This window comes from Pyxicephalus adspersus, chromosome 3 (assembly GCF_032062135.1).
Source record: "Pyxicephalus adspersus chromosome 3, UCB_Pads_2.0, whole genome shotgun sequence".
Taxonomy (NCBI): Eukaryota; Metazoa; Chordata; class Amphibia; order Anura; family Pyxicephalidae; genus Pyxicephalus; species Pyxicephalus adspersus.
This window is the reverse complement of record NC_092860.1, coordinates 39,274,930-39,290,504: the sequence shown is the minus strand read 5'-3', so window position 1 is coordinate 39,290,504 and position 15,575 is coordinate 39,274,930.

Below are 15,575 nucleotides of genomic sequence, written 5' to 3'. Positions count from 1 at the left end.
TGATCGCCAGTAAAAAGCTGTCGGATAAGCGCGGCTCCGTGCGCGAGCTTTTCCGGTTGTTGAATAGCGCGATCGCGCGCGATTCCGGATCGCTAATACGAATGCGCGACCGATAATCCGATTTTGTTTGATGAATCAGGGGCATTGTGTTCAATTGCTAAAAACCATTAGCTAAAATCCCCTTGTCTTTCATACTCCTTTCTCCATAGAAAAGAACAGGCTGTTGTATATGTGCATTATGTATATTGCAAATGTGTACTAACAATTGGGCAACTGACCAGAAAATGTATCCGCTTTGGGAGATTTTTATTCACCGCCTAGAAAAAGCTGTAACATTTTGGATTTTCCATCACTTTCTGTCCGGGAGAGTGGACACTAGTACACAAAAAGGGAAAAAATCCACCTAATGGAGTAACAAACACAGGTTTTAAAACAGGTACCACACTGTGTAAAAAAGTCAAAAAGTGTGGACTTTTGATATACGTGCATTCTATATGTTTTACCCATTTTACATTGTTAGATGTTCAGTCACCCTGTTTTACAGAGAGATGAATGACTGGGTAGTGTAAAGATAACCAATTAAAACATCCTACTTTTTATTATTTTCTGCTATTAAATATTGTGGCAAACAATTTTAAAATATACCAGTTTAGCTCTAAAATGTTGCATTGTTTTAAACCTAATAACATTTATCTCTGGTATTATATAACTTTGGATTAATAACGCAATAATAAAGTTTGAGAAGAGAAGTATTTGTCCCCAAACTGACAAAGCTGCTATGGTAACTATAAAGATTCTGATATTTAACTTGGATAAAAATTCTTTAAACAAATTATTAAGAACTTGGCTTCAGAGACCTGTCATATAGAGCAAGTTTTGAGTGCTACACTAATACATATTAATACATGCAGTTTAATAACTACTTGTCAGACATTGTGTACAGCCTTTTAACTGCTACTTCAGAAATTCTTTTCCTTAATTTGTGCTGTTGTAACAATAATTAGGAACACAACGTAAAAAGCAGTTCAGAACTGACCCTCATCTGAAAGAGACCTTGGATGTGTTCATCAATTAGAAAAATGAGCTGCCAAAGACTTACTCTCATTATAGCTATGTGGTTGTGAATTTTGCAGCATTCAAATCTAATTCTAAAAACTGTAGCAAAACAAGTTTTGTACTGTGGAAATTTTGATAGCAAAATTTCATAGGAAAGGAAAGGTTTATATTATCAAATTGAAGTTTGCCTAAACAAAAACAAATTCTCAACCCTGACCTTTAGAAGGGGTCTTTTTGCCAGCCTAATTTTATCATGGCATATGGCCAACCTTATTTCTGTATAGAATAGAACTCACAGAATGATGTGTAAGTCGTACTCTGAACCTATCCTTTATGACCCCACCCCAGAGAGTAGGTCCATGGCAGCCTGGGCATGGAAGAAAATTATTTGAATAAAGCTGTTTGTTGTTCAACAAAGATAAGATAGTGGGGTAAAAGAAGAGCTGCAGGGAAAAGGGGGGAATAGCTCTGGATTTTGCAGCAAAATACTTTATTTTTAAAATTACTGTGCTAATATTTTTTTTAGTTGGAGTTCCTCAAAGTTATTTTCCCTCAAAACCTTTTTATAATATTGTGGCCCTCTGAAAGCAGTAGGAGTAACAAATTGTGAAAAACAACAAAACTGTGGTATCACAACGTTGATCATAAGCCACAGCTATTCTGACTGTACCATGTACACAAGTTTGACTTATTCAGCACTCACATCTGTACATCACCTATGGATCACAGCAAATAGGATAGAAAGGATTTGACTTTTAACAAAGTCTAGTTATCCTATGTGGTCCCATTCCCTGACCCAAGGAAACTGACTCTCCTTCTGTACACATGTATACTTGCCAAGATTACGGCAGCCTTTGTATTATAATTATAGGCTTCGATTGGGCTAATAGATGGATTTTCCCATATCTTTCAAACAGCCCTATAGAAGACTATGCAGCTTTAATACACAGGTGCGTCAACTGTGGTGCTGGAATGTAGGTAAAAATAAATATACTTCTGCTGAGGAAAGGGAGGGTAAATTTAGATTGAAACATGGGACTACATTTAATACATCCACTTATAATAAGATACATATACACTTAAATTTCTATTTAGGATATAAACTTGCCAACACATTCTACATTTTTGAAAGGAAATATTTATAATAAAATTAATCTCAATCACAGACCCTAAAGTGTTAAAACACAAAAAGGACAATACCCCTCTTCTGCATGGCATAGCGGTCCACAACAACGAATTACGCTCCGCTTTCTTTGCGGATGACATTTTGATTTTTACCTCTAATCCTAGACAAGATAGTCACACCATTCAACAGATATTTAACACTTATGAAAGTTTCTCTGGGCTTAAAATAAATTTTGACAAAAGCGAGATATTAGTCCGGACCGCGGTAATCCGCGATCGATGGCCGCGCGTACTTTCGCGCTTCCAGCGAGCGCGGATTTTATTGATGAATCAGGGGCATTATCTCTGGCCAGATCTTCGGAAATGGTAGAGAGATGGAGAACACATGTGCCATTTAAGGTGGCGGCACACTCTATAGTATATCTTGGATTGCATATTGGTCATTTACCGTCATCACTATATACACTAAATTACCCGCCATTGATTGCCAAAATACAAAAAGAATTGAAAATGTGGGAAAAATTGCCTCTGTCATTTCTCGACCGATGCCACCTAGTGAAAATGATGTCTTTCTCTAAATTACTTTATCCTATGCAGACATTACCCTTGTTGCTGACCCACGCGGATGTCAATGCTCTGAATAAGGCCTTCACAAAATTCCTTTAGTCCGGCAGGCGCCCAAGGATCTCTCTGACGAAATTATATTTACCTAAAACGGCGGGGGGCGTGGGCTTCCCTAATGTTAGACTTTATAACTTGGCCTGTCTGATACGACATGTGGTGGATTGGCTTAAGGGGACATCTTGCTATTCCAATATGTATCTGGAGACAGCTATGTCTTACCCATGGGAACCCTGTGCTCTATTACATTGTAAATTCTCTGAGATTCCAGCCCCTCTGCGTCACAATATATTAATTAGAGACACGGTGGTCGCCTGGAAGGTGACTAGACAACGATTCAAACTGCCAGCCCGTCTATCTTCATATCTGCCCATTTGTGGAAACCCTATGTTTCCACAAGCACGCGAACATGCAGCGATCCAATTGTGGAAATGTAAAGGTTTATTATACCTGAAAGATCTCTTCCGCATGGAAGACCTGACTAAACTATCCTTGGCAGAATTGCAGACTAAATACAGTATCCCACGATGGGCACTTCATCCGTTGTATTATAATCAGGTTATATCTTATCCTTAATCTCTGGTATTGCGATATGTGGATGTCTTTCGTCCCAATGGGTTTGACAATCTATTATCCTTGTCTCCTCCTAATATATCCAATGTTTATGCATACATTCTGCCTACTTTTATTAAGCCTTTATCAGTTTCTAATGTGCAAATGTGGCAAAAAGATTTTCCTGACCCGGACATTGTGGATATTGTTATTGAGGGATACCAAACGGTTCGGCAGAGCATAGTGAATGAGATCTGGAGAGAATCTCAATTTGTGCTATTACATAGGGCCTATAAGGTGTTCCGGCCCGCCAACTCTACCCCACAATCCACTCAGTGGCATCTTCAATGTCCTAAATGTAACTGTATTAATGCTTCTCTGTCGCACCGTTTATGGTCTTGTCCCAATGTTGCCAACTTTTGGCATCGTATTTTAATGTTAATTTCTAATGTGACTGGCTGTTCAATCTCACAGACACCCTCACTATTATTGTTTGGTTCCTGGGAGGGTATAGCTCTGGACAATATACCATGTTCTACGCAGAAATGGATAACTGTTTGTTTGCTGGCAGCAAGACGTGCAATTATGCGTCAATGGATACAACCTCTTCCACCCACCTTGGAGCAAGTCCTCTCATCCCTCAAGGTTTTGTTCCACAGAGAGATGTTAGATGCTCAATTGCAAGGAGACTCTTCTATAACCCGTTTTTGGCAGCAATGGTACCACTTTCTGCTAATTGTAATAAAATGTTTAGTATGCTGTAATGTTGTGACCTTGTGCTACCGTAAATTTAAATAAATCTCAAGAGCATATGCAGTATGTCCATTTACCTGTCTAAGGAAGTAAGTAACAACATTACCATAGTACAGCATTTAGAACACCTAATTGCTCTTTGGCTGTCTTTAAAACTGACATATCCTTAAAGCTTATTTAAAGTCATGAATAAAAATGTCATTTACTATAGCTTACTAGTCCCTAGATGTAGTGGCTGCATGAGGGTTTCTGCTAGGTCAGGAAGTGTTTTTAGTAGTTTACAAAGATGTTGCTTTACAAAGAGTCAACCAAAGAGTACAGGAAAATATTGGCTCATAATAGTTTTGAAATGTTTAAAAGATTTATGTTTTTTAATTATCTTATTAACCACCTGAGCGTTACACTGAGGTCTAGATTTCTGTACCAAAAGCGTTACAGGTTTTCATGAAATTTTTTTTTTTAAATTGTAGACCTGTAACTTACAGAAATATGTCCGAACAGGGTTCTAGTAGATATCATGAATATAAAAGGGGATTTTAATGTACGGAAAATCTCGGGCTTAACGAAAAGAGCAACTTTTTTGAGCCCGTACGAAGGTTGGGCTTAACGGCAAGGAGGTTAAAGACAGAGGGGCACACACATGTTGCAATGCATTTTATGTAAACAAAACCATAAAGTCAGGTTATGAAGTCCAAGGTATTTACATTACTATTTTACACCACATTCAATATCACTAATTCCAAACAAATTGGGTTTTATTTTCGAATACTTGTTTGAATATATTATGTCCTTCGATAAAAATGAGCACACCATAACTACATACAGCAAATAGAAAGAAGAGCAATCAGATAAATAAAGTAAACAACACAACAAAATCAAAATAAAACAACAAAAAGGATAGACAAACAGAAAACATGCACAGCATAAAAAACACAATCATAGAATACAAAAAAATTGAAGCTGAATCACAGAAAAAACAGTGTAACAGCAGATACAGAATTCATTAAATGTTCACAATGGGAATGTACCACAATGACATTCAATTGTGAGTCCCTTTGAGGGACAGTTGGTGAAATAACAATAGAATTTGTAAAGTGCTGCGTAATATGTGCTTTAAAAATATTGGGTAATAATAATAGTAAGTGGAATATTTAAATTGCTCAAGAATCTTAGACCTCTCCACCTCAATAAATAGGCGGTGAACAAAGATGTACCATTTCTGAAAATAAAGAAATTGTGTAACAGTCTTGCTGCTGCTTTGCCTCTAACATCTCCCTATAGAAAATTATGCATAGAGGGGATATCACATGGTCAACTGTGGGTGAAAAGTATTGTACCAACCAGCCATAATAGTCATGGCAGCAAGGAGGCCAGATATTTACAATTCACCCTGGGGGGTGGGGTCAGAACCAAAGATGACCAGTGTCAATGAAGCAGGGGAGTTACTGGGCCTAATTTAATAAAGCTCTCCAAGGCTGGGGAGGATACACTTTAATCAGTGAAGCTGGGTGATCCAACAAACCTGGAATAAATTTCTTCAGTCATTTGCTATTTGTTAGCAAATATTTTCAATCCTGGAACAGATCCATTCCAGGTTTTTTGAGTCACCCAGGTTCACTGATAAAAGTTTATCCTCTCCATTCTTGGAGAGCCTTAATAAATCAGGTCTGCTATATTTAGGGCACTGCAAATGCCAGTACCTGTCAGGCTGCAATCGACCTGAAGTCCTTAAGACCATCAAGGCCCTGGTCATATGCATAAATTATTTCTCTCCAGACAAACATATTGCTTTAATTAAAATCTGCTTCTTGTAATTTTCATACAAAAAAATACATACACAAATACACAAAGATGGAGATTGCTTGCATCTGTGACTGCTTTTTGTGTTTTTGTCACAAATGCAAATATAAACTGTGATCAAACATGGTTCATTTAGCCATGACACGGCAGAAATGGAAAAGAAATTGATTGCAATGAAATATCCACAGCTTTTTTAACCACTGGGAAAACACACTTGATTGTTATTTTGAAGGCTGCAAATATATGAAAGCTAACCTTGTGCATGTTCTACAAACAGTGCAATTCCTCTCTCCTAAATATTAACATGCAGCTCAGATTATGACAAAATGCTGCCTAAAGCCCTCTGATAACTTGGTTTGTCATGCATTATACTACTTCAATGCAAGCAGTATATTAGGACATGAGTGCAAATTTAAGGGATAGTTCTGTAGATATGCATAACATGGATGTCAGCTTTCCTGATGTCATCTCACCTTTTGGGGTAATTTGTGTACATAAATAAATATTACTTCATTATATAACGCAACAACTCATCCATGGAAGCTTGCTATGAGTGAAGGTGATTTACAGTGAAAATCTCAGCACTCAACAAAAATAGATCTCTCATAGTACAGAGAAAAGCAATAATACAATACTAATATACTAATACTAATGCAAGAAGCTTTACTAAATGATACCTAAAATTTGATAACAAAAATAACAGTAAAATAAATGCTTTCTCCATCACAGTTTATCTTCATGCTAGAAATATTTTAAAAGTACACCATTTCATTTATTTACTTTCATATTTCTTGGACTTTGAACATTTGACTTTACCTTGTTTTTTTTATAACAGAATAAATTAGGTTTCAATAACATACACTGGTAAATAATATTTGCATGTGTCTGTAAAACTTTTTGTTTCTTGACAGATGCTTGACAGAACAAAGTGATGCTTTATTATCTGTCATGTAGCTTATTAAAAGCATTGTGCCATGAAGAATACATAATTATACATTAGATATTTTATTTTCTCACAAAATGAATATGAAGGGGATAGGATATGAGATCATTATTGGTTATTAACAATCATGTATTGTTTTAACGGTTCTTTAATGCAAAGTCGTAGATATACTAAAAATGTAAAGGCTTTTTTATTAACTGTGCCTAAAAGTAAAGCTGGTTTCTGTATTTATAGGATTACTTTGTGGAAGGGATAATTCTGGTAGAATAGAAAAAGCATACATTATTCATGTCACTGTCTAATTAAAGAAAAAAAGGTAATTTAATCAGATATACCCACAAAGCCAATCCTGTGTGGATGCAAGATTTATTAGTCTGTCATATATTTGTGAATTATGCCATACCTGCATTGGACTCACATGACATACTGCAGGAAAAAGATATGTTGTAATGTTATACCTGCTGTACAGCAATATTCATTCATATAGCTCATATTACTGACATAAATTCCCATGAATCTAACTTCCTTTGTTTTAGTATATACATAAATAAATATATATATATATATATATATATATATATATATATATATATATTTTTTTTTTTTTTTTTTTTTTTTTTTTTTTAAATCTAGACTTTAAGCAAGCATTTGACACTATGTCCCACAATCCCACACCAAGATCCGAAATGTACGAGTCAGACTGAGATGCTCAGATACAAGCATGCACACTTTTTTCCTTGCTCCACACTTACAAACCAGTACAGGATTTTGAAATATAGAAATGTATGCCACATGCAAACAAGTGGAGTAAAGTGGATCATATTGTTGCAAAAATTACATTACACAGGACATATGATTGATATTCCACTCAAGTGACATAATAGTCAAACAAAAAGTTGAATGTAAAGCATATGATTGATATTCCACTCAAGTGATATAATAGCTGAACAAAAAGTTGAAGGTAAAGCATAATAAAATAATAAAAGAATTTAAATCTTTAAAACAACATTGCTGAGCGAATTAGCATACATGAGTACCTGCAATGCACCATGAATGACAATAAGTTGACTGTGATGTGTACAATAGGATCTAAAAGTCCAAAGAACACTTTCTCTGTCTTTGGCAACATGCTGTGATCTCCTGTATAGAGCACAAATTATGTTATGCTGTAACAGTCACAAAAAAAATATCAAAGACAGTGGTAAAGCTATACAGTGGCCAGATTGCTGCTTTAAAAAACAAAAAACACTTCACTTATATAAACCACATGTATGCTATTGGGGCAGATTCATAGAATTCAAGGAGGCAATGTATAGGTGTTCTTTACACAAAAGAAAAAAAACACAGAATGGCCTGTTGAAGTCACACTCCTCCAATCAAAGAGCTGTATTTGCTCCATTCAAAAGAAGGAACTCTATGAATCTTGCCCACTACAGTCAGATATGTGATAGTCTGCTGTGTAAGTAGTGCTGCATAGTTTAATGGACAGCGGATGCCAATATCCACCGTCATGTAAAAACTGATTCCAATGTGCACCTACTCTTAACATAGAACTAAAGTTTCACTTTAAACATTTATCATCAGGCAGTAGGGATCTCACGAAAGTTTCCTCGAACGTCAGATGCTTTCACGAAATTTCTGAACAGATTTTGCTAAACCATCGGAAGATCTAGGAAATTTTACCAGGAGGATTCGCGGGGAAACCTCCTGTTTGTGATCCCCGGGGCACTAGAGGTTAATTAACCTCTAGTGCCGGGGATCGCACACTCTTCTCAATAAATGTGGCCGCCTCAGCCGCATTCATTGTGAAGATGTGCTATCTGCGGCACTAGAGGTGAATTAACCTCTAGTGCCGGGGATATTCTAACTAAATGCGGTCGCCTCGGCCGCATTCATTGAGAAGATGTGTGATCCACAGAATTAGAGGCTTTTGCTGACAAGGTGCTGGGACTAAATTAATTCCTGCATGTCTGCATTGGATTTGTGTCATCCCAACTCAGCCAATCAAGATGATTTGAATAAATAAAAGAAGAGATAAATCAAAAGTCAATAAAGAAAAAAAACTGAAATTGTGTCCACTAATAGTGCTTTCTTGGGCACTGGGATCCAAAAAGACAAATGCAGCCAGATAATGAAATACATCTGATTAAAAAAAAAGTAAAAAAGGAGCAAGAAATGTTTCCCAAAAGTAGAGACCTGCACCTGCAGTTTTTTTTATTTTTTCATTCATTCATAAATAAATAAGAAAATCAACAAGGATAACTCTATAGGAGCTATGAAACCTAACTTAAACCATGTGTTTCTACAGAAAAGTACTGAAACCTGGAAACGTTCAGATTACTGAATGCAGAAACCAGCCAGGGTTGCCATCAGGTGGGACAGTCATTACTATTGTACTGAGCCCAGCCAAGGAATGGGCCTGATTGGTACTGTCCCAGCCATAAGGGGATGCCGGTCAGCCCATCTTATACTTCTATAACCAAGCCCCTGTTCTTCCTGTTTCTGGTCATGTGACATTTCTTTTTCATCCTTTAGCCAGTCATGGAAGACAAAGTCCAAAGGACTCAGAGAGGAGAGAGGGGTAGAAAGAGCTGCAAGGAGTGCAAAACAGCTATGTAAAGGTCTACAATGTGTGTACTAAAATCTGCTTAGGGGTCTGTATTGTGGTGTGAAATGGGAGTGTTTTACTGTGTATAAATGAATAGAGAGGAAAGAAAGAGGCTTCAGGCTCATAAATTTTTCATGCAAAAAGTGAAGTGTATTGATTGATTATTCAGTCATCAAATACACATAAACATATATTGTTTTCGTCTCTGTCCTGGTACTAATTCACAGCGCAGAGTAGTTATACATACTATATAGTATGGATTTGTCATAAATTATTACATATAACCATAAAACTATTCAAAAGACTGTGCCGTGGCATGCAGTGATCCAACGCGTTTCGCTACGAAGGGCCTCCTCAGGGATAGATAGTGGTGTGTGCTTATTGGTCCGAAGTTAGGAACCGTGCTCTTAAAGACACCACCTCAGACGTCCACAGTAATAGAACAGCCCTGCAGGCTGCTACTTTTTCATCCCCCTACTGCTTATTCCTGCAAATAGACCTATGAGACTGATACCCTTCAGGGTTAACCCTTAGTTTAAGGCTGCTGCATTTTCCAACCTGGAAAGGTTCACAAAGAGAAAGGAAGACATTTTCCCATCTGATTCACTACACTACCACCAAGAGATTTGATCTATTATATCCAGATTCAGACAGTCTGACCCTGACAAGTGACTCAACCTATATCCAAAACATCTAAGGAAGATACCCTTCTCCTCATAGATTTACTAAATTGGTCGACGGATGCAGGGACCAACCTTCACCACACTCATGAAATATTTGTAAATTGTGCTAAAACATGCATGTGAGCAGGAGTTACATTGTTACATACCTTTCTGACTGGATGGCTAAAATACACAGTGCATGCACCTTACAGTTTAGAGCTTAAACAAAAAGCCACCAGAAGCTGGGCAGTTACATTTTGACAAAAGAGCGTTGTATGTTAGACATGTCAGTTAGTACTACCTGCTGGTGGTTTTTGAGTTAGGTACACTTTAAGTGCTACACAGACAGTGTGTTCCATAGTTGCCAAGCAGTTACATTAATTATAGGCATCAAGCAGCTGTAGGCATGAAGCTTTAGGTAACAAGACTATGTTTGTGAAGCATTGCCAGTATGCCTAGTGTATGTAACTTGTTTTTTCCTTTGGTTCTAAATGTTTATTGGTAAGAAATGCAGTTAACTACCTGTCAAAGCATGGAATTAAACATGTAAGGATTCACTCATTTATACAAACTTTTAGGAATAGAGTCTAAAGTCTATGTGCTTTAAATGAATAGAGAAAGTGGGCATAGATTAAACAGTAGTTCCTAATAGGAAATTAAAATAGGATGCACTGAGTAGCATTATGCTAATAAATAGTATAAACATGAAGCAGACATGGAATGCCATCTAGTGGTATGCATAAAATGGAAGCAATTAAAAGTTCAGACAGACTGATTTTAAATATGTATATCTTGTTTTGGCTTTTGCAAGATGATGAATCAATTAGAACCAGCCAACCTTGTCTATCTTAAGTACCAACTCAAGTCAAAATTCTGGGACATCAGTAACTTTCCAACCTGTACAACATACAAGTTTTATTTAATTTGATCAAACATTTCACCAGAGGTTTTAGATTGCCGTTAGTTGACATGCTGCCATACTTATTTATAGTTTATTATGAGCTACCGGTAGCTATATTATATGTGTTCAAATGAGATGGAACAAAACTTTCTCGTGAAACCCTTCAAGTAAGCCATTACAGACGCCATGTTAATTTGACAGTAGTAAAAATATAAAATGTATTACATTTACAAAAAAAAAAAAAAAAAAAAAAAAAAGGGCTGGTGCGCTAGAAATAAATTTTAAGGTACCTGCATGTGCATGATGCACAGACTTGTCAGGTTTACACAGGTCTGAGATTTTCGTTAGGAAGAGTTAGAAGTATATTTAATAACAGGCATATACTTCCATGGTCAAGTGCAGTGTAAAAACTGATAACTGTTATGCTACTATTGTTAAAATTGCAACAAATATTATATAGTCACGGTTAGATCTGACCCAACCGTAAACCTCCCTATAGACTAATAAAGGGTAAAGTTGGGCTCACAGACCAATAGGTATTAATGGAAGAGAAAACCAGAAAACCCTGGTCAAAGATAGCATATTAAAGTTCCTCAGGTTTTCTGGTTCTAGGAGTATTTTCATTTTCAAGCACCTGAAAGTTTAAAGGTTTAAAAAAATGTATAAATGAATCAGGGTCAAATCATCCACAAGTAGGGGTGCTATGGATGAAGTTTGCAAAATTACCGGAAAATGATATATGACTATGAATGTTTTGGTAAACATATTCCTAAGCACCCACATTTTTGGACCATTTGGACAAGACAAAAAAAAGTAGCCTGGCTAATCAAAGTTTTTGTTTAGATTTGATAATACTTTTGTTGAGGGTTATTTTATTCTTTTGTCACAGAACCACTGAAGGATCAACTAAAACACATTACAAGCCTGAACAAGAGAAGGTTTGATCCTTAATTACATAGACAGACTGTCTAAAAACTACCATGCTAAAAAGATTCCCAGATAACTTCATTTAAAAAAGCCAAAAAAAGGTGCCCAAAGGATCAATACAAGAAATAGGACCAGAAACAGGCAAACCAACCTGATATATCTAACTGTGATATACCTACCAATAATGTATTTTCAGTCAGTATTACAACAAAAGCCTATCTGTATTCCATAGAGATTGTTGTTTTTCTAAAGGAAAGGGGCATAAAAGACACCGGCAGAGTGGGCATGAGAAAACAAGCCCATACCAGCAACCAGAGTACCAGCTTTAAAATATAACTTTATAATTAACCTAATATAATAGAGGGTTTGCCTTAACCAGCTTGTTTCCAGTAGTTTTGAGCCACCATCTTTAAAAAATAAATAGAAAAATTAGGAAGTGGAAAGAACAAGGTTTGAAGCTTAGGGATTTAGTGCAAATAATTATGTATATATACATAGTTGATTCATACATATTACAGTGTACAATCATATATTGTGTTGTATCCCTGTTTTACATTCACCAACACCATAGTGTAATTAACACTATTTTTTGATTCTTTATTTCATCCAAGGTTATTTTCAAATTAGGTAAAACATTTATTTGTTTTTTTTTGTGAGTGTATGTGTATATATATATATTTAAAACCCAATGAATCCATTGTTATCTTTAGTCATAGTATATATATATATATATATATATATATATATACACACACACTATGACTAAAGATGACAATTCATTAATTGGGTTTTAAGTGAAATTTAAACCCTCAAAACCCCTGTTTCACTTGCCTGAAACTACTATCATTTGGTCCTTGTCAGAGCTTTTTAAGTGAAGAACAGTGACCCATTACTGCAGTCTATCCTTGCCAACCACACCAGAACCATACTGTGTACAAAGGTAAGAAAAACACCAAGTTCTGTTGTTATATTACCATGCATTTTGGGCAAGACATAAATACATTTGTATACCATGACCATTCTAAAAACAGAATGCTAAGCAATGCTCTGACCTTCAGCCTATTTTTTCCAAGGCACTTCAGAAAAAAATCAACAGATCTAAAATTTACAGTATCATTACATAATGTTTAGGCAACTGAAACTGAAGCTGAAAACTGCTCGCAAAAATGCTTAACATTGGACTAAATTGATCTGTTCATTATTGGCAGTTGTAAGTAGCAAGGTCGCCAAGGCTTGTGCAAGCACTTAGATTACCAAATAAGAACCGATTCAAAGGCTAAATAAAGGGAAAAAGTAAATAAAAAAGAATAAAGAAAAGTGGAAAGTTGACCTCATAAATCTCTAGCCAATTTATGTTTTACACACATAATTTATTCTATTGCATGAAAAATCTATAAAATGTATAAAATTATCTATATACTATAAAATGTAAAATTATGTATAAATACTTTGAAAATCAAAATACACGGACTAAAATGTTTAGACTATTGTCTGTTATATTTATTATTATACTATGTTACACCATATAAAATCATTTAAAATTATTAATAAACTATAGCAACTATAGCATCATAAGTCATTATAAATGTGTAAGAGATATAGGAAAAAAATCAGAGCTGCATCCATTATGAGGTGAAATAAACCTTTGGGGATTACCTTTATATAGACAGAAGACAAGGGGAAAAATCTGGACCAGGCTGAAATAACACCAGAACCAGTATTTTGAATAAAGACAGTATTTTAATACATTTTGACATTTTTATTGAAAGAGATCACAGTTTACTAGCTAACACTATAACTGAATGAACAAGTCCATTGCAGGATTAGAGGGACATAGGACTAGCAGCATTCATATCTGACTGAATTTTCTTCAGAGGATGTTTATTAGTGTTGGTCGAATAGCTCACTATTCGATTCGGCAGCTATTCGCTCGAATATAGCAAAAAAATTCGGGTGGTCGAACATCGAATTCGAACACCATTGAAGTCAATGGGAGGAAAAATTTGGGTTTTTTTCAGCACTGTGTAGAGCTTCTAGGGCCTCCAAACAGATGTAAAAAGATACATTGTAAAAGGATACATAAAAAGATACATTATAAAGAGATACATTGTAAAAGGATACATAAAAAGATACATTATAAAGAGATACATTGTGCGGGGATACAGGTAAGTAAAAAAATATGCATTCGGACCATAAGACGCACCCTGATTTTCCCCCCACTTTAGGGGGAAAAAAAGTGCGTCTTATGGTCCGAAAAATACGGTAAATAACTAGAATGTTTGCTTGTTTTGGTTAAATTGAAAAAAAGATCCTACATACCTGTCACTTTTTCTTTTGGACCCCTTACCCCATGCCTGAGGGGATCACAATCATGGAACTGACCATTCTACCTTAAATTCTCTCTTATCTTCACCACCTGATGAAGTGAACCGTTTCCACGAAACGCGTCGAGAAATGAACAAAGATCAATTAAGAATACAGAGAGATTTATGTATATGATTTTAAATTATTTTAATGTGTATGTACAATTGTGTGGTATGTCAATCAATAAATGTTTTATTTAATTGAAAAATAGTTTTTCAGCCTCTTAAAGTCCTTATTTTTTTTAATAATAAAATAAACATATAAGACTAGTGAGCTACTTAGAACCTAGAGTGGTTAGCTGGAAAATTAAGGTTAAATGACAATTCCCTGCACCATTTCAAGCTTCTTCATGGCAATATATGGTATATCCACAGCATTATGATGTCCTGCATTTTTTTCGATGAAAATACGCTGGCAGATTCTTGTGTTGGATAAAGATACAGTGATGCATGGTTTATTTTTTTATTAATATTGTATAGGATTTATTTGTACAGCATGTTTATTTCACAATGGGTTTTTTAGTAGCAGTTTTATGACTGCAGTAATCTTATGCTTTGACACACTTTACAAATCTTTTTTTCATAGCAGTGGGTTAAAATGTTTCTCTGCCTTTTGCAGATGACATTTACTCCTCTTCCAGTACTGCCTTTGAAGTGGATAATGCATTACTTTGGTAACAATTCATATTTTTTTTCAACTTACAAATAAAATGTATGTGTGCACATGTGTATATATACATGCAAAAGCTGAAGTAGCTGAAGTACATTTTAGCACTTGCCAAACTGAGAAAAAATTCATGCTTGTAAAAATCTACAAGACTAACAAATACTGAACACATTGACATAACAAACAACCAGTAAAATAAAAACATTATGCACTGAAACAAGCACAGAGTTTCCAGATGGCACATTTATCTATGCTGGCTTTGTAGACGCATGGCGCTATCCGGGTTTTTTGCAGCTAAACAAAGTATGTTGTTTTCACACTGAATCACAACAGCAGGCCTGAACAAACCTATTATTAGCCACCTCGTCTTCCAAAGGAGAAGTTACTTTACCAAGTGTGGCTTATGGAGAACAGATTACATTATGTGGAACACAAAAAATATGAATATTTAATACAAACTATCCACAAAAGAAAAGACAAACAGCTATGACAAATTATTTTTACCACGAGGGCTCAGCTGTGTGTTTTCTATTTTTTAATAACTGTAACATATCAGATTATTGCAATGTTTTGAGCTCCACTATTATAAGATCAAAT